This window comes from Pseudorca crassidens, chromosome 13 (assembly GCF_039906515.1).
Source record: "Pseudorca crassidens isolate mPseCra1 chromosome 13, mPseCra1.hap1, whole genome shotgun sequence".
NCBI classification, from domain to species: domain Eukaryota; kingdom Metazoa; phylum Chordata; class Mammalia; order Artiodactyla; family Delphinidae; genus Pseudorca; species Pseudorca crassidens.
Genome location: NC_090308.1, coordinates 56,508,576 through 56,527,283, shown reverse-complemented (window position 1 = coordinate 56,527,283; position 18,708 = coordinate 56,508,576).

Here is an 18,708-nt window from a genome sequence, read left to right as displayed (position 1 = left end):
ATATTTGGTAGATATTGGGTTAGTATATTAAAACTAATTTCACTTATTTTCACTTTTTTAATTTGGCTACTAGAAAACTTTTAAATTACATAGGTCGCTTGTATCTTGTTCTATTAGATAGTCCTGACCTAGAAGGAAATATACTTCATTGAACTCTAAGAACTATCTTTGTACCCTTTGTAGTCCTTGGGGGATTTTCCAAAACATTAATGGAAAGACAGTCTGATGACAAGATTCCTCATGAAGAGAAGGAAGACTGTCCATAAAATATGCCATGAGCAAAGACAAGGAAACAAGACTGCAGATGCATTCTGTGGTGAGTAACCTGTTTGTCTATAGTGGAAGGTTCTTATTAGAAGGTAGTGACAAAGTCAAAATTGGCTAGAAACTGGTCTGTAAGGAGAGACTCAACTTTGAATTTAGTTCTATAGGCAGTTGGGATTTGGCAGTTACCAACTGGGATTGTAAGATTATCTTGGCAATATTGAGTATAGTGGGTTGAAATTAATGGGTGGTTGGGCAACCAATTAAAACTCATTGTACTTAAAAATGTATTATACCAAAAAATGTTCAATAGAGGGTTGATTTAAATAAATTATAGCACATCTATAAAGTGGAATCAATTGATATGGAAACATATCAAGATATACAATTGAGTAGTTTACAAAACAATATATATACAATATGACCCCATATATGAAAAATTAAATATGTATGTGTATGTAACTAGATCATTTGACTAAAATTACCTTAATTATTCCAAAATTGTCTCAAAAACAAAATCTCAGGGTGGGGTATTTTCAGTGGCTCAACGAAGTCATCCATGTTTTTGGCTCTTTCATGTCTGTGTTCCATCATATTAGCAAATTAGCCTTTCAGTCTCAGCCTTTGTCACCTCATGTGTTGTTGGCATGGGTTAATAAGCTCCAGACTCATTTCCAGCCCATCAGTCTCTTAGTATCTCAGTATGTAAGACCAGTAGGTCTGCCCAGCTCATTAGTGTCCCACAACCTTAGCTTATAGGCCTTTTTTGGTTTTACCTATTCTCAGTCCAATGTCCTGCCATCTTCCCTACCCCAGCTTGCAACATTGGGTCTTAAAAGTCCATCTTTGATAGACCCCAGTGCAGTTCCTTACCTGGAGCTGACACTTAACTGCTGGAGGACACCGAATAATAAAAGACTCAATTCTAGGGGCTTCCCTGGTGGTGCAGTGGTTGAGAGTCCGCCTGCCGATGTAGGGGAAACGGGTTCTTGCCCCGGTCTGGGAAGATCCCACATGCCGCGGAGCGGCTAGGCCCGTGAGCCATGGCTGCTGAGCTTGCGCGTCTGGAGCCTGTGCTCCGCAACGGGAGAGGCCACAAGGGGGTGAGAGGCCCGCGTACCACAAAAAAAAACAAAAAAAAACAAAAAAACTCAATTCTAAAATAAGCCTCCCTAAACTTTTTAATGAACTGAGTTGGGAAGGAAAAAAAGATCACTACCATGGCAGACTGTTGGTTGCCTACCCAACCACCATTTTTGTCCTCTTCCTCACTTAATAAAATGAATTTGTTAAAGTTCCAAAGAACTAAAGAAATGTGAGCTCCTCCCATTACCCTGGTAGTAATTCTATTTCTGTTTGAATAAGAATGTTGTAGAGGTGGTCACATGTCCAAGGGATAGTCAGCTAGGGAGGATTCTGCAATATGTTTTATTCAAATGGCAAAATATATGCTTATAAAATATAGAGAGTTGTTCTTGGGTTTCTGTTCCAGATGGTGAACTTGGCATACCATCTGCCAACTATTCTTTCCTAGACACTACTGAAATAAAAATGTAGAAGTAGAAAAACCAAAGAGTAAATAAAAGAATAAAGATATGTGTGTTTTTATGTACGTGCTTATGTTAAGGAGAGGACAGTAGGTAGAGAAGGGGAGAAAAGTAAATGAAATTTCAACAATTTCCTGGATAAAAAGCTAATAGTAGTGATTTGACTAGTAATAACACCCAAAACGAACGCCTAAAAAAATATAGTGAAGACGCTACAAAAGAGTTGGTTGGGAGCATGGCAGAGGGCAGAAGTGAGAATAAGGGCTGAAAATGGAGGTAACATTCTAAATATGGTACAAGTGAATCAGTCACAATACACATTTCCTTCTCTCATTCATGCACACTGTGAGCAGACAAAGACACATCTGCCACCAGACAAAAACAGAAACCAAGGGCTTCCCTGGTGGTGCAGTGGTTGAGAATCCACCTGCCAATGCAGGGGACACGGGTTTGAGCCCTGGTTTGGGAAGATCCCACATGCCGCGGAGCGGCTGGGCCCGTGCGCCGCAACTGCTGAGCCTGTGCTCTGGAGCCCGTGCTCTGCAACAGGAGAGGCCACCGCGATGAGAAGCCCACGCACCTCAACGAAGAGTAGCCCCCACTCACAGCAAGTAGAGAAAGCCCACATGCAGCAACGAAGACCCAATGCTGCCAAAAATAAAATAAATGAAATAAATTAATTAAAAAAAAAAAAAAACAGAAACCAAAAAGACCCCAAAGTCTCCTCCAAATTAATTGCACAAATAGTAGAGAAGAAGTGAAAACTTTTATGTTGACAACACAGAGCAAAACCACTATTGTTCTGGCATTCAGAGCCAGCATTCAGAGAGCCAGCTAGCTACTTGGCCACCAGTCCTAAAGTGAAACCTGATTTCTGGCCCTGCCCTGGCCGTGTATTCACAATTTCCACACAGGAGAAAGAGCTGGAAGACATCCTACTTACTAAAAGCAAAGGAAAACCACATCAATGACCAGCTCTTTTTATGAAGGAACATACAGTGAAGAATCAACAGGCAAATCAGGAAAATCACCATTCTGAAAGAGAAAGACAGAGAAAAACAGAGTAACTAACTACAAAGGAAGCCATTAAAATTCAGGAAATAAAAAAGGACATTTTTTAAAAGCACTCCAATTTATATACTCCAGTATTCAGGATATATTGGATCTATAAGATACAAACCAAATATTCTGAAAAAAGAGCAACCACAGAAGAAAATAGAGTTCTGAGACACTAAAAACATGATTACTTAAATAAAAAATTCATTGGAAGTATTGGAGATAAAAATCAAGGAAATCTAGAACATAAGATAAAAGACATAAACAGAAAACATGAAAACAGATGAGTCATGGAGAACCAATCCAACCAGCCAATTTAATCAGTAGAAGAGAAAGAGATTTTTTTTTAAGTGAGAAAAAAAAAATCAAGAATAAAATCTATGAATAATAATAATAATAAACCTGCAAATTTTCCAAACATAAACATTTTACCAACAAAGGAATAAAAATAAGACCTACTCAGCAGCACTGGATCTAGAAGACAATTACAGAATATTTTCAAAGTTTTAATAGTAGATATTTTTCAGTCTACAGTTCTGTACTCATTCAATTTATCAATTAACTAAAAGAGCAAACTAAAGATATTTTCAGTTCAGCAAGGATGGAGAACTACAGAACACTTTGCTCTGGTATGATCTTTTAGAAAGTTACTTGACCATATACTCCAGCAAAATAAGGGCAAAAACCAAGAGGAAACCATGGAATTCTGGAAAAGGTGTATCAATCCTAGAAAAAGGCAAAGAAAAAAATCATGGAAGAGTGCCGTGCATCGTCTAGAGAGGAAGCAGTGTAGATGGGAGCACAAAGCTGAAGGGTTCAAGGAGCAAGTCTTAGAGGAGGAAATGCAGGGGCGGGGGCAGGGGTGGGTAGAGGGGGCATTCAGTAGAATAGATGGTAAGGTAGGGGATTTGAAAAAAATGAAGTTGTAGTAAATCAAATGGTGCAAGGATAAAATGTAGACAGGGGTAGTTCCTTAAAAGAAATTCAGAAAAGATATTACCAGGAAAAGGATCAAAACAAAATGTATCCATTATACTTAGGACTGGGAGGAAGAAAGAGAGCTAGCAAAGGAGAAGAGTGGTCAAAGAGATAAGTGATAAGCTAAGATATATAGAATTATTTTTTTAAGTCATCAACAAGGTTAATTCCTGCTCAAAGTCAAGGAGAGTAGAGACTGGATAAATGTCCTTGGAGATTTAGGTGATTGATGAATTGGAATCACTTTTAGTAACCTGATAAAGATGGAATCATATGGAAATGTAAGCGAGTAAATGAGAAGTGGGAAAATGAAAGCACCACTGATAATCATTTTTGTCTAAAAAAGCAAGGCAATACATGAAGAAATATTAGAGTCCGAGAGAGACTTTTGTCTGTGTGTGGTTTTTTTTCTTTTTTTTTTTTTGCGGTACGCGGGCCTCTCACTGCTGTGGCCTCTCCCATCGCAGAGCACAAGCTCCAGACGCGCAGGCCCAGCGGCCATGGCCCACGGGCCCAGCCGCTCCGCGGCATGCGGGATCCTCCCGGACCGGGGCACGAACCCGCGTGCCCTGCATCGGCAGGCGGACTCCCAACCACTGCGCCACCAGGGAAGCCCTGTGTGTGTTTTTAAGATAGAAGAGGAGGGGCAAGGATTGATAAAGGGAAAGAACCTATAAGAAAGAGATGAGCTAAGTAAGGAAATAAGGAGGTAAGGGCAGACAAGGATGCACTGAAGACCATGGGTGAGGTTTTTCTTTATCTTGGTAGAAGGAAGTTTTTCTGTGAGATAGGACAGAAGAAGTAGAAGATGCTTGAATATACAGGAGTAAGTTCAAGGTATTGAGGTATGTGTAGCTATAATAATTTCCAAGTTGAACATATGAAATGAAAGTTATGCATCTTTTAGCAGCCTTGAAATTATGAATTGTTCAGTGGATGAATATTTTTAACTATTTCTTATAAGATAATAAGATACATTAAATTTTCATAAAATATTACAAAATACAAAAGCCAATTTCAAAGATGCAGTCAAGGTTAGGTATTAAAAAGCAACACCACTCAAAGTCAATATAAAATATGTGATGAAAACTACTATTCACCCAGTTCTTATTGGCTGTTTTAACTTGATATCCAATTGGTTTTCCCAAATGCCAGGTGATAACCCGTGGTCAGTGTGAGAATGCATTTGAGTATATGTTTGTGTGTGTGAATGGGACTTTGGGGAAAAAAGATTAGAGGCAGTTAGCTTCAAAACTAATTTTTAACTAGTCTTTTGATAGCAGAAGCTAGGTCTGGTTGTCTTATACAAGCAAATGATCCACCCAAAGTTTGGGGCTGAAACATGTTTATTCCTTAAAGTACTGTGTGGGAAGGGAAGAATCATTCTGTGCTAACTGTTGCCATTCTATGATTACTCCCATGGATAAGGTGGGAAATTGCTTAAGCTATATATAATGAGACCCAGAATAACAGTAGCTTAAACAATAGACATCTCATATACAGGATGCATGGATGATCCTAGGATGTTGTACTTTCTTTCTCGATTTATTCATCCAGGGACACATGCACCTTCTCATTGCTCTGCCATTTCTAGGGTGTTGTCCTCATTTAATAGTCCAAGATGACTCACAGTCATGACCATATTCCAAGTAGCAGTCCTAAGGAAGAGGAGGAACCAAAGGACATCCCTTGGGAAACTGAAAGTGTACCTATCACTCACAGTCACATGGCCATACTGAGTTGCAAGGGAAGCTGGGAAATGTGGTATTTATTTCAGGCAACCCTGTACTAAGCTAAATAATCAGGAGGTAGGAAATATTTGGAGACAAATGTTTCACCCAGAATACTTTCCTTCTTAATTAAAGCAAATATACTGGTATTAAACAGATAAGAATAGCCTCTCTTCCCTTCTTACCAGAACTGAGCCAAAGGGAACAGAAGAGAATGTCAAGAATAACTTTTATCTCTTTCTAACACATAAAAAGTGAGCTAGTAAAAACTGGCAGAATGAAATCCTGAACAGTAATTACTTTAAGGATTAATTTTTCCTGAAGTTTAACCTATTCTTAAGCATGTTCAATGTCGTCAAAGTGAAGTTTTCATTCATTCTACCCACAAGAAATTAAGCATATATCACAAAATCCACACTTTGCTAAGCAGTGTGACACATTCCAAAGAAACACATGATATGATCTCTAGTCTCAAGGAACTTAGAGGAATTTATAGTTTGGGTAGAAGACAAATTTAACACTCAAGACGCTTCAAGAACAATTAAGTGCTGAGTTGCATGATACTTACTTTATGAGTGCAAAAGGAATTCAAAGTAAAGATAGGCCACCTCTGGATACAAGACATTAAAAACCTTTGTGGAAATAGTGAAAACTGAACTGGGCGTATAAGAATAGGTAGAACAAAATGTTTCATGTGCAAAATTATGAAAGGTTTATTTGTAGGATTAATCCTAGAGAATAAACACATACTGAATTTTAAAGTGCAAGCTGTTGCTGATGGTAGCCTAGAGGCTAAGAATGACTGATTTGGTCATCTATTAACAAGTGCCATTTCTGTTTTTTGCTTTATGTTGTATCCACAAGTACTAACAGAATGCCTGACACATATTAGACACCAAGTATCTGTTAAATAAATACAATTTTTCTTTTACCCTCAGTGTTTCTTTTATTATGTGACAAAGGACTTAACATTTTTCTACTGAGGTATAGCTTTTTTAAAAAACTGAAATGTACCAAAGTGTACAAATCTTAATTGTACAGTGCCATATACCACCTCATGTAACTACTACCCAAATCAAGTTATAGATCATTTCTAACTCTACCAGATATTCTTATGACCCTCCCAGTCAGCACTCAAATCCCCTCACTCCACCGCAGCCACCCCAAAGAAGCCACTATTCTGATTTCTATCAATATAGATTATATTCCTAGTTTTAAAATTCATATAAATAAAATAATATATCACGCAACATTTTTTCAGGTTTTTGCTACCTTGATCTTAATTTGTGAGGCTTGTTGATACTTGAAAGAGAGATTTCCAGCCTCCATTTTAAAGTCTTTTCTTATGGAAAAACCCTAGAAAAGTATGGAAAAGGTGTTTAGTAGGTAGTAATATACATTAGAGTTGTCATTGGTCTTTGAACTTCAAAGACAGTTTGTGCTTACTTTAAGTAGGCAAGGCCAGCGTAACTCCATCCTGCACTATTATAGTACAGCTTGGTAGTTCCAAAATGACAGTCAAGTTAACTTGCTGTGACTTTTTTACTCAGACAAATCTGGAAATCCCCTATGAGAAGTTTAGGTCAACTACAAAGTTAGAGGCACCATCCTTATACAAAAACACCCTCACTTCTGACACCAACTGCAAGTCTGCAGGGGTATGGGTGGGTGAGGGGTCCCCAAACTACCTCAGTTTCAATAATTTGCTAGAAAGACTCATAAAACTCACTGAAAGCTGTTATACTCATGGTTATGTTTTATTAAAGGGAAAGGATACAGATTAAGATTAGTCAAAAGCAGACACACATAGAGCAGAGTCCAGGAGGGTTTCAAATGCAGAGTTTCAGTTGTCTTCTAGCCACAGAGTCAGGACATGGTACTGTTCCAACATTGATGTGTGACAACATTCACAGTGAACTGCCAATCAGGGAGGCTCAGCTGAGGTTGGTGTCCAGAGGTTTTGGGGGGGGCCTTATTATGTAGGCTTGATTGATCGCCCAGTTATTTAATCCCAGTTTCCAGGTCTATGGATACTTTGTGACTCAAAGCCCCCACCCTAACTCACACAGTTGGACCTTTGGAAGGGCCAGCCCCCAACCTAAGACTGTATGGGTGTGGCCAGTCCCCACCCTAGATCCTATTGTTAGACAACCCAGTAGGACCCAAGGCCCTCAGGCAAACGGCAGATACTGTAAGGCTGAGGGCAAAGGCCAGGCCTTCTCTTTGGGCGAGCCCCAATTCTTTACTACATAACCCCTAAATCTTCACTTCTCTCACTGGAGAATTTGTTGTTTCTGAAACCTGAAGTTAAATTGTTTCTTCAAAATATTTTTTCTCAATGATTAATTTCATGAGTTTGTTTGTTTTTTTTTTTTTTTTTTTTGCGGTATGCGGGCCTCTCACTGCCGTGGCCTCTCCCATTGCGGAGCACAGGCTCCGGACGCGCAGGCTCAGCGGCCATGGCTCACGGGCCCAGCTGCTCCGCGGCATGTGGGATCTTCCCGGACCGGGGCACGAGCCCGCGTTCCCTGCATGGGCAGGCGGACTCTCAACCACTGCGCCACCAGGGAAGCCCATGAGTTTGTATTTTTAGGGATTCTGAATTATTATGAAGTATCTCAGCATATTTGACAAGAGAGTTAAGATTGGAGCAGGAGCAATAACATTTTCTTTCTCCCTAATTGTCCAATATATATAAATACAAGGATTCTACCAAGATTACGGACTTGTACTTTTGAAAGTTGGGCAACAGCTACACAATAAAACTGAGAGTTTTCCAGGAGCAATAATACCAGAACTGACAATACTAAAAAACAAGGCTGAATTAGCAATATTTCAGTGATTTTGAGGCTTGGGGATTGGGTAAGACTCCCCTAGAAAGAGTGTAAACTCCCAAAAACCTCCATAAAGAAGGGTGAAATTGTCTAAAATCGTCCCTATATTTTGAACATTTTTTCTTTACATGAATGTGTTGAGGAATTGTCTCTGAGGAACTAATACCATTATGGCTTAAAATGAAATTAAAAGATTTAAAGAGTTAAGGTGCCACTTGTTGTTTATGTCAAATTTCTGTTTAAAATAATTTTTATTACTATTTTGATAGGTTTAGCTCTCTTCCTAGTTTAAAATGAGTTGTGATTGTTTTGTTCTTGTTAAGATATAGTAAGACACAAAACAAACTGAAACAGGCTGAAAACTGAAACACCACCTTAGCAGGACCAGAACAATTAAAGTCTATCAAATCACAGGTCGGGCAGGCAGATATTATAGAGTCATTGGTCAGGAAGCGCAAGGTTCAAGTCATGGATAAGATTCCGATCTCAAAGGCTCAGGAGGCTCAGACTAAAAGCTATGTTTAGCTAACTCTATAGATTGATTCAAAGGTTCATTCAGCCTTTCATTCAAGTGCTATATTGTGTATTGAATACCTACTATGGGTCAGCAGACACAATAGCAGAGAAGACAAACACTGTTGGCTTTTAGGGATGGCAGCTAACATTCATTGCCCATCTATCTGCCCTTTTGCCAGGCATTGTGCTAATAAGCACTTCTTCCAGAACTCTATTATTCTCACTTTTATTATCTAGATTTCACAGGTAAGGAAATTTGAGTCTCTAAGAGGTTGACAATGTGTCTAAAGGCCTCTTGGCGCATCCTCCAAAGCTGAACTTTCTTGCTAGCAAAAGGCCTTTGCGGGTTGCGTAGCCTTCTCTTCTCACTTTCAGTTTCTGTGCTGGATACAAGAGCCCCATCTTTTGGCAAGATGTGGAACTTCATAAAGGAGGACTTGACCTGGGGACTGATGACAAAGGTGTCAAGGGTTACCTCATTCCCTTCTTTATTGAATGGTTTATCATCTAGAATCCTAGTATTTTCTAGATCAGAAGAAGGGACTCGTTTTGGTTACAGCTCTGTCTGTTGGTGTTTATGTTGCTATTATGCAGAAGAAAGATAGAAAAATAGGGACAGATAATTAATTTTAGTATTAGTACTTAAAATATATATTGAAGTTTGCTTAAAAATAAGTTCTTCGTTTAAAATGTGATATGGATTTCATCAATTGCGTCATTTGAAAATTTAAAATCTAGGTACAATCAATTTACAATGATAAAAATTGTCTGCTTGATCAGATTTACACATCTCTGAACAGACCTGGTTATTTAACAACCCCTAAAGTGAATTTTACAAAATAAATTCTGACATATACGCTCTATGGGAGAATTTCTCTTTTTAAGCTTTCACAGAGACACAGCAAGAAATTATAAATACATATATAAGCAAAACAAGTATAAACAACAATTTTTTATTAAGTGTGTAGCACCAATTATAGTGTTTCCTTTTATAAAAGCAGAAAGAGTAAAATATCCTCTCATAGTTTGAAACTCTGGAAATAGACAACCATATCCTAAGTGTGTTGAGACCACGTCCTACAGAAATGAATGGGGGTTACTAATGCCCACAGCTGACACAAGTGCCAGAAGCCGTCTTTTTCTGTTTAGCCATCTTCTAACCTAAATGAACCAATTCAACTTCCCACACTCCTCTGAGGAAGCCAACATCTAAGGTATTATTTTTATTTAGTTAGTTATGTTTTTAAATTGTTAACGCAGAAATTTATTGAAACCCATTTATATAAAATTCATTTATGTGTTTTAAAGACAAAAAAATGTACATAGTCCTCAATATTCAGGCAATCAAATCCATTCTCAGAAGTGCTTTGCAAGAAGATGGACTTCATTGCCCAGCCCCACAAAAGATCCTTTTGTTTATACTCCTGAAGATGAGATCTCAAAACCTCTGCAAAGACTGAAGAGATAATTAGCAAAGAACTCCTCCAGAATGTGATGCCTCATCATAGAGGTGCAGCGCAAGTGAGGCTTCAGAGGCGTGTGCGTGGAGTGCGGTGAGAAGAGCCAGGGGCCCAACGGGATGGCCCCACCTGCAAGACACAGCCAGCATGGCCTCCAGGGCCCCTTCCTCCTCTTCGCCTTCTGAGGCCGGCATCGCTCCTGAAGGTTCAGGCTCTGGAAGGGCATCTGTCACTTTACTAGATTCTTGGCCTGAGGGGTGATGAGCAATATTTACTAAAATTCTAATTTAGTCTGCATACTGGAGCAAGCATAGCTTTTGACATAGCCAAAATGAAACCTTTTTTTTCTCTCACAGTTCGTTTAAATTTTATTGGAATGGATTACTTGTTCCCAGAGGAAAACTCCCAGGAGATTATAGTTTTATTGTTGTTGTTATTGTTTACTTTTAGATAATGTAACTTTCCACTGTCATTTTAGATCACAAACTCTATTGTGATTCAGTAGACTATTTAATACTAGACTATTCACTAGAGTATAAAAATGAAAGTGAAGAATTGGATTTAGTGTAAATTCTTCTCCCTTCCACCAGCTTATTTAAGCCTACTTGGAGCCGAAGGCCTGAACTGAAGAAGTGGGGTGGGCCTTCTCTCTCCTTTCTACGTATGGCAACATCCTCCCACCCCACTTAGCGCTGTCATTTCCAGGGACACACACATTCCTTACAAGCTGGGGTTTGAATGGAGGTCAGGAGATGGAGGAAATGTCTTGCTTGGCTACACAGCCTGGTGGTTTCTCTTTCTGATTCTAAAAGCAGGGACCCTGGCAGGTCCTGATTAAAGGCAAATGATTAAAGCAGACTCTTTCTGTTGGGGGGTACTTTTGAGGACTCTGAAGGTTCTCAACTAGATGCTCCCAACTCCTGCAGTCCCCTGACTGAAGCATCTTTCCTTCCTCAGACCCTGGGAAGCTAGCTGTGCACCTATACTTTCTTTTTGAGGGGAACCTCTTTCTCCTCCAGATGGCTTTATTGGACAGGCCCCAAGGTGAGCCACTCTAGCTCTCTTCTCCCTGGCTTACGCCCCTTGCCCTGGTAAGTTTTGGGAGTGAAGGCCAGTCCTAAAGCAACGGCATGCTTCTGGCTCCACCAAGTAGTCAGTCATGCTCTTAGCCTCTAAGTTTCCTGGGGTGGAAGTGGAATCACATCTCAGTGTACAGTACACTTTAAGCATTTTGGCGCATCAGTACACAAGTTCTTTGCATTTTCCACGTGCAGAAAACACATTTCAAAGCTCTCCTCTGGTCCCCTGGCAGTAACCCCACTAGATGAGAGATTGGAAGATCATACTCTATTCCCTGCAGGGGGTAGGTGTCTACAACATAGTTGCAGTTCTCTGAAGAAGCTTCTTTACTTTCTGTGACACTTGTTTATATCCTAAATCTGGTTGAAGGCTCAGAGAATCATGTAATAGTTTCTTTTTTTGTTTTTTTAACAAGTATTTATTAGGAGAAAAAAGTACAGTACTTGTGGATAGATACACAGGCAGACTCAGAGAGAGTCCCATGTAATAGTTTCTTGAACACATTTCCTTTGTAAACCTGCCTATGGAGAGGAGAAGGTATCTCATACTCACTTGGGTATCCTGTCATCTGTTGGTGCTTCAGTAGAAACTATGCCAGAAAGAATCCCATTTTGAGATCCTCTTAGAAATAGAAGCACAAAGAATAAGGACACGTTATAGAACCTAGGTGTGAGCAGCATTAGTACACATCAGACCAGGGTCTGAATATTTCTTAAATTTGTGTTGTTTTTTCCTCATCTCTATTACCACCATCTCTGTTCAAAACTTCATAATCTCTTACTAGTACTGTTGCAGTCACTTGTCTCTGCCTTGGGTTTTACCGCTGTCATATCTCTTCTTCATAATACCACCAGATTGTTTGACCTAAAATGCAAATATTACCTTGTCACTGATCTGCATTAAATCTTTCAAAATCTTCCAATAGCCTTTCCCTAGAAGCATGCTTCTCAAATATCAGAGTGCATACAAATGATCCGTGAATCTTGTTAAAATGCAGATTCTAACTGAGTAGGTTTGAAATGTGGCCCCCACTTCTACAGTTTTAAAAAGCTCTGAGGTAATGCTGCTGCTGCCCCAAAAACCACACTTTGAGTACCAAGGCCTTAGAGTTTTGGCTTCTTAGTTGTGCCATTCAAAGACCTAACTGAACATACCTGATTTTATTTCTTATCTCTCCATATGGCCACCATTTATATTTCTCAGAAAAAATTGTTGTTTCTTGTCTGATGGCTGCTGTAACAAATTACCACAAACTGGGTGACTTAAAACAACAGATATTTTTTTCACTCACAGTTCTGGGGGCCAGAAATCTGAAATCAAGCTGTCAACAGGGCTCTGCTCCCTCCAAAGGCTTTGAGGGAAAATCAGTTACTTGTCTCTTCCACCTGCTGGTGGCTCCACGAGTTCCTTGGCTTGCAGCCTCATGGCTCCAATCTCATTGCCTCCCCCTCTTAGGTCTCAAAACCCTCTCTGCCTCATATCTATAGGAATGCATGTGATTGCATTTAGGGCCCATGCAGATATTTTGTGCATGAGCCCTAAATCCTTTATTTAATCACATCTTCTGCCATATAAGACAACCCCAGGTTCTGAGGGTTAGGGTGTGGACATGTCTTTATGGGGAGTCTCTATGCAACCTACTACATGCGTCTTTTTAGAGCACGTGGCATCCTGTGAATCATAGCTTTATTGGAGGTTTGTTATGTGTCAGCCTAGTAACATTTTACTTATGTAATAAAAATATGACTATACCCTTTGAGCAGCCTTTTCTCTTGCACCCAGCCCACTCTGAGAACAGACTCAGCACTTCTTCTGGCATTCCCTGCAAAAGCAAGTCCAACTTCAAAAACATTGGCTAGTAATGTAAATGTTATGAAGTTTTCTTTGGGAAATGTACCTTGCACACAACAGAGCAAACTTTAAGCAACCTTCTTAATTAGATATCTCTTTTCATCTCTCATTTCAAAATCTCATTCTTCATCCATACAGACTCCAGATCTTGTCTTCATCTCTCCCTTTGCCTACACTGATTCCCAAGTCCCTTTATTGTAATGGGACATTTTGTTACAGTACCCCTCAGTAAAACAGAATTATTAAAGCTATAAGCGTTAATTCATTTCTTTAGACTTAAATTCCTTCATTTATTATAATCATCAACAACAACCCTAGGAGGTAAGATTTTATAGAGATATAATAATAACTTACCTAATGTCATATAGTAGTAAGTAGTAGTACTAGATTCAAATCCAGATTTTCTGGTGCCAAAGTCTATGATTTTAACCATTATTAAAATAATGGTTAATTTTGACATTGTATTGAGATATCTATTCTGTGCTTGGCTTCTAGACAAATGTTTCCAAAAAGAAGTCTCTCACTCCATATGCCCTAGAAGAACTAATGAACCAGAACCTCTGGGAACTCGGCCAGGTCCTACATTTTTAACAACCTCTCAGGCAGTTCTTATGCAGTCACTTAAAGAATAAAGCCTGTGGTTGATTTCTCTTTGTGGTTATTTATCTTGTCATCAGTAGCTTGCATAGTGCCAAGTTCAGGGCAAATATAAAAGTAAGTGTGTTGAGTTAAACCAAATTGACTTAGGGTTCTTCCTAACACTCATCAGTGAAGACTGCTTTCAGTATCTGAGGTGGAAATGAACCTCCAAGTGAAGGTTAAGTGCATTAGCTGTACAATTTTGAAAGAATCAAGACAGAAAACTTACAGGTTATGAGGTACTTGGAAATCTTGAAATGTATTGTGCTCGTATGGTATTAAATCTAAGTGAAACTTCAGTTAATCTCAGAGTTTGGACCTCTGTGCTAGTTGCATTTTTGAATGACCTTCACTCCAAAAGAGGCTATATCCAAAGGGCACTCACTCTCTTTTCCCTTATCTTTTCTCATTAGCAAATTACCGTCAGGGAGGTAGGTCTGCAGAAGAATTCTGCTCACATGGTCTGGATAAGGAAACGATATTTTTCAATAAATTACTCCCTTCACAGGAGAAAATTAAGCACTAAATTGACAGTGTGAGGCCTCCTAAATTGTGGACTATAGGTCATAATTCAAGAAATAACACATTTCATTAAGAAAGAGCCTGATGAAACAGCTGAGTGAAGCATCACAGGTTCACACTCTTCCCACCTCCACATTCCTTCCTCCACCAACCTGAAAACCAGATCTAATTATATTTCCTCCTTTGGGGTTCAGAAAGAGTACGGGCAGACCATCACACCTTCCCATACAGTAATATACCAGTAAGGTACATGGATGTCATATTTTCATTGAATTTGACAATGAAATTTTCATTGAGTTTGAACCCTTGAATTTCTTTTTTTTTGACCCTTTAAAAAATATTTTATTTTTTAAGAGCAGTTTTAGGTTTACAACAAAATTAAGAGGAAGCTATGGAGATTTCCCAAAGACCTCCTGACCCCATGCATTCGTAGCCTTCCCCATGATCAATATCACTCATGAGAAAGTAAAATTTTTTTACCAAGAATGAACCTCCACTGACACATCACAATCACCCAAAGTCCATAGTTTACCTTAGAGTTCACTCTTAGTGTTGTACATTCTACGGGTTTGGACAATAGTATAATGATATATATCTATCATTATAGTATCATACAGAGTAATTTCACTGCCCTAACGATCTTCTGTGCTCTACCTATTCATCTCTCTCCCTGCTATGCCCTTACAACCACTGATCTTTTTTACTGTCTCCATGGTTTTGCCTTTTCTAGAGTGTCACGTGGTCGGAATCATAGTATATAGGCTTTCCAGATTGGCTTATTTAGTAATATGCATTCAAGTTTCTTTCATGTCTTTTCATGAGCTTAATAGCTCATTTTTTTTTTTTTTTTTTTGCGGTACGCGGGCCTCTCACTGCTGCAACCTCTCCCGTTGCGGAGCACAGGCTCCGGACGCGCAGGCTCAGCGGCCATGGCTCACGGGCCCAGCCGCTCTGCGGCATGTGGGATCTTCCCGGACCGGGGCATGAACCCGTGTCCCCTGCATCAGCAGGCAGACTCGCAACCACTGCGCCACAAAGGAAGCCCTCATTTCTTTTTAATGCTGAATAATATTCTATTGTCTGGATGTACCATAGTTTATTTATTCATTTACCTACTGAAGGACATCTTGGTTGCTTCCAAATTTTGGCAATTATGAATAAAGCTGCTATAAAAAAACCTGCATATCAGGTTTTTGTGTGGACATAAATTTTCAATTCCTTTGGGTAAATACCAAGGAGCGAGATTGTCAGATCGTGTGATAAGAGTATAGTTTTGTAAGAAACCACCAAACTGTCTTCCAAAGTGGCTGTACCACTTTGCATTCCCACCAGTAATGCTACCAGAGTTCCTATTGCTCCACATCCTCACCAGCCTTCGTTGTCAGTGTTCAGGATTTTGGCCATTCTAACAGGTGTGTAATGGTATCCCATTGTTGTTTTAATTTGCATTTCCCTGATGACCTGCTGTGGAGCAACTTTTCACACGCTTATTTACCATCTGTGTATCTTCTTTGGTGAGATGTCTTAAGATTTTTGTCCCATTTTTTAATCAAGCTGTTTGTTTTTTTTACTGTTGAGTTTTAACAGTTCTTTGTATATTTTGGGTAACAGTCCTTTACCAGATGTGTCTTTTGCAAATATTTTCTCCCAGTCTGTGACTTCTCATTCTCTTGACATTGTCTTTCACAGAACAGAAGTCTTTAATTTTAGTGAAGTCCAGCTTGTTAATTATTTCTTTCATGAGTTGTCTTTGGTGTTGTATTTAAAAAGGCATCACCACACCCAGCATCATGTAGGTTTCCTCCTTTGTTATCTTCTAGGAGTTTTATAGTTTTGCATTTTACATTCAGGTCTGTGATCCATTTTGAGCTAACTTTTGTGATGGTGTAAGGTCTGAGTCTAGGTTCATTTTTTCACGTGTGGATGTCCAGTTGTTCCAGCTCCATCTGTTGAAACACTATCTTTGTCCCATTGTATTGCCTTTGCTCTTTTATCAAAGATCAGTTGACTGAATTTATGGGGGTCTATTTCTGGGCTGTTCGACCATGGTTTTTATGAAAGAAACAGAATTACAGTCTTTTTTTTCTTTTTCTTTCTTTTTTTTTTTTTTTTTTGCGGTACGTGGGCCTCTCACTGTTGTGGCCTCTCCCGCCACGGAGCACAGGTTCCAGACGCGCAGGCTCCGCGGCCATGGCTCACAGGCCCAGCCGCTCCAAGGTACGTGGGATCCTCCTGAACCGGGGCACGATCCCGTGTCCCCTGCATCGGCAGGCGGACTCCCAACCACTGCACCACCAGGGAAGCTCGAGAATTACAGTCTTAACTGCTCAGCCTCCTGTAGCTTCCATTGTCCATTGCCTTGGACAGTTGCTGAACAGAGTCAAACCTGAAAGTGGGTACCAATTCACTTTTGATGTCTGCAAGATTCTGTAAAACACATCATTCCAGTTAAGTTTAACAGAAGCCTGGTTAGCTTCTTCAGCGTCTAATTAGGCACAAGAGAATCAAAGGGCAACAACCAGTCATTGTTTAGGGGGAAGAAAAGGGAAAAAGAATTGTTGCTGCTGCTTTTTGAACTTGCAAAACTTCTATCTTTAGTTCACTCAAGACTGGTGGGCCCAGCTGTGGGTGCCTAATACTACGGGCTTTTGGTCCAACTCAGAGAATGAGTTTAGTTGCAGACTGAAATTAGGAATACTGTGCTGAGCCCCCAGGTTGCCAGTTCAGTGCCTCTTCTCCCTGTGCGCTCTGCATCCCCCTGCTACATTCATGGACTGCCTTTGCTGACTCGCCTGCTTCTCGTGCTAGACTGTGGGGAGCTCTTTGTTGCTGAGTCTTTCTTTTTCTCTGTAGCCCCATGACTAGCGTTGCGACTAGTACGTAATACGCAATTCAGGTTTTTAAAAGTTGAATACTTTCTTTCAACCTCTAAACAACTTCTAGTGCCTTTCACTGACGTTAGGAGCTGTGAATATAGAAAAATATAGTACCATCTGTAGTGGAGGAAGCCTATCTTGGTGGTTAAGAGCATGACCTCCAGTGCCATACTGCCTGGGTTCATACCTAAATCTGCCTCCTATTAATCATGTCACCTTGAGCAAGTTCCTTGAGTGCTCTGTGCCTCAGTTTCTCACCTGTAAAATGGGGATAACAGCAGTATCCATCTTATAGAGTTGTTGTGAGAATTAAATGAGTTAATATATATATATATGTGTGTAAAGTGCTTGGAACAATGCCTGGCACATTAATAAGTGTTATCTGTTATTATCATGATTATTATGATTATTATTCAAATAAATTGGTGGAGAGCAAACCCTTGAATTTCTAAGATGTTTTTTAGGTGCTTTCAAATGAAAGACAACATTCCCAGGTTTTAAAGTCTTTGTTGTTTTTTTTTTTTTTAAAAAAAAGATTTGTTTACTCGAAACTTAAAATGTTTCCCCTGTCTTCTAACATTTATTGTTTAGTAGAGGAAACTGGAGCAATCCAATTGCCTCTCTCATGCAAAGAAAGCATTTTTCCTCATAGATTTTTGCCCATTTTAATTAGATTATAAAGGAATTTTCCTTTAATACATTTTTTCTATAATAAATCTATGCGGAGATTTCTTTTGGATTTTTTTCTAGGGAAGCTCTGAGCATTTCTTATCCATATACTCACATCTTTACTTAAGGGATTCTTTCTTTAGCTATGTCTTTAATTATTATTCAAATTATTCTAATTTCTTAATTGAAAAACATCTAAAGTTCTTATATTGCATTTTTATTCTGTCTGTCATATTTATCAACTTCTGCTTTACAGTTTTTTTAAAAAGCTATCCATCTATCTATTTATATGTGCATATATATGTATATAACTGGAAGAGGTTAGACATTCAGTAGTTCCTTTTCTGCTCTGTACTGTGCATGTTAATGCTTCTGTTATATTATTTATTCCTTTGCATTATTTCTTTATTTTACCCATTTCATCTTATTCTCTTCTTGTTTTAATGTCACACTGTTTTCTCCTAATGGTCTACTCTTCTTTGATATAGGTCAGGGACTTGTCAGAATGAGTATGTCTACTGCTTTTCTAAAATCATTCAGTTTTCTTGATGAAGGTGCCAAGAAAATTCAATAGGAAAGAGTCCTTTCAGCAGATAATGCTAGGACAATTGAATATCCACATGCAAAAAATGACACAACTCCTATGTCACACTATACACAAAAATGAACTTAATGGATCACAGACC